Source organism: Rhagoletis pomonella, unplaced genomic scaffold (genome assembly GCF_013731165.1).
Source record: "Rhagoletis pomonella isolate Grant_MI unplaced genomic scaffold, Rhpom_1.0 Rhpom_scaffold_00004, whole genome shotgun sequence".
In the NCBI taxonomy this organism is placed as follows: domain Eukaryota; kingdom Metazoa; phylum Arthropoda; class Insecta; order Diptera; family Tephritidae; genus Rhagoletis; species Rhagoletis pomonella.
The window spans coordinates 43059974-43062716 of NW_023458558.1; positions in this window are offsets into that span (position 1 = coordinate 43059974).

Genomic DNA, 2743 nt, shown 5'->3' on the forward strand with positions numbered 1-2743 from the left:
ATTTAGTATTTGACCCTCTTTCTGTACACAAATATTGAATAAATTAGATTGAAATAGGTATGAAAATTCAATCAACAAGCTACTGAGCAGAAGGGTCCTTTGCTGTTGTAATTGATTTAATTTTCAAAGCGGTACTTATCAGAAAATTAGGGAAGAGATTTCGAAACAAGGTTTGTGCGGCGGTTTGAACGCATTTACATGTACAGACATGCATAAGACGTACCCAACAAAGCGATAAAAGTTCTTAGAACACAGGATTTTTCATGTATGTATGTAGCTGTAGTTGGAAGTTGTGAAAATTCCAAATTTGCGGATTTAACACAATCTTACACAAATAAGTTAACAAATTTTGTTACATTGTGTTATTGCCTGCGATTTCTGCTTTTAAACTTTTCGCTTCTTTGTATTCAGATACTTATGTACAGATGTATGTACATTGTACGTATTTATGTAGGTATGTATATATTAACTTCCACCTGTGTCGGCACTTATATGTACGTAAATAATGTAACCTCTTGCAATTCTGTTAACTAAAATTTTGTGATACTATATTGTTTTTGATTGAAATATTAAATATTTCTAGAACGTGTATATCGTAACCTGAGTGGAAGATTAACCGATCTTGGCAGCCAATCCAAAAACACCCTATACCAAAAAAAAATTTTTCTAAAACGCTCTATTTCAGAATTTTATTGAAAAACTCTCTATATCAAAATCTGGTTGAAGAACGCCCTCTCTGACTTCAAAATGCATTGAAAATGTGCTGCGATAGGGCACTTTCGAATCGTCAGCTGAGATAGGGCGTTTTTGAAACGAATTCCGAAATAGGGCGTTCTTGAAAAGTTTTTTGAGATAGGGCGTTTTCGGACTGGATGCCGAGATAGGTCGATCTTCCACTCAGCAGTCGATATGTACCAGACCTCTGCATGAGTTGATTCAAACTTCAAGCAGTGTGCAGTAGATTTGAATATTCTACTGCATATATAAAACACTCGGCGTTTTGAATTTTGTAATTTATGAATATACATTTTGCTTTAAAATGTCTACCTTCAAGTCATGATAAAAATATTTATTATATTAAGATTTAAAAATATTTTTATCATGCTTCAAATGGAAGAATGTGAATGAATATTCAAATCATTCAAACTAACTTTGGTTATAGTTTTTCCTACAAACACGCTTTTTTGCATTTTAATAGGAGCGCAGAAATAAATTGAAAAAAATATTTTTGAATATCCATAAATAAAACTGTCATTTATTTCAATTCATGTTATCTTCATATTGTTTGAACCAAGGCGAATTTATACAAGGTGGTGTTAATGGCGAATTCATATTACAACAAGCATACTATTTTGACATTAATAAGTACGGCGGCGAAAATTTAAATTCGCCAGTAACACCACCTTGTATAAATTCGGCTTGGTTTGAACATTGTTATGACGAAACACATATGAGATCCATATTCATTCAAATTCGAAAAAATATTGAGCCAAAATCATTCATTAGTTTTGTATACATATGAATAATTCATATGCCGTTTTGAATAAATTCATGCAGCCCTCTAATATGTACGTATGCATGTACAAGTACATATCGCAAACGCAAAATTCCGCAAGGTGAACATGTTAGAAACATTTTGATGCCTTTCCTTCTGGAAAATGAAACCAATGCCAATTAATGTCAATCGATCAATTAAAATTTCAACTAATGAATAAATAAAATTTTAATCAAAGTAGAATTCATTATTCTTGTAAAATATTTTTCGTAATACAAAAAAACCGCATTCATTGAAATTCGTTGTATATTTAATAATATATTATTTTATTGTTAACAATAAATGTGGTGAATTTGAGTGGTAAATGACTGAAGCGTGTCACTGTAAAATTATTCCTAAGCAACCGTTGATTGGTGCGGAAAAAATTTTGCTCAAATGGCGTAAAAGTAGTGAAGCGTGAAAATATTGATTACGATCTGATAGATTCCAGTGAACTTTAAATTGTTTGTACAACAAAGAATTTCATTTAATTGCTGCTTGAAATATGAAGGTCGAATTGTGATTGAAAGCGGAAAAAATTTCCACATTTTTTTACTTTGAAAAATATTATTTAACTAGTCATCATTTTTTCATCATCTTAAATCGAGCCCTTAAACAAATTTAGAAATTGTTCGTATGAGCTTTTATAACTTTAAAATCCTCTCAAAACTATGACGACTATAGATCAAACAAGTGCGTACATATATACATATCTCTCTACGTGAACGATACTGAAGGAAGCTTGATTAAGTAAAATTCAAATAATGACAGAAAGAAAGAGAAACCGCGAACTAGTGAATGACATTTTCGTCACACATCTTTATCACCAAAAACGATCGTTCAAAACAACCGAAATGTACTATTAGAAAACTATTTGAATCTTTTGAAATATTTTAATTTTTTGAAAAAATTTTAATTTTTTGAGTCTCCATAGAGGAATCCGAGCTTTGCTCCCTAATCAAATCTTAGAGTTTTCAAAGTTTCTAAAAAAACCCTGGTGCCAGAAAAAGAAACTAAAAACGCAGTTTTACTACACTCGGCTCCAAGTTTTGTGAGTATGTCTCTTTTTTTGTGCAAAATTAAATTTTACTCGACGTAATCCATGTTATCATTAATTTGATTTCATGAGTGAATTATGCCACTTTCACAATAAACGGCTCATACATATACAGGGTGTCCCAGAAGTAACGTGCCAAACTTTAGGGCAAG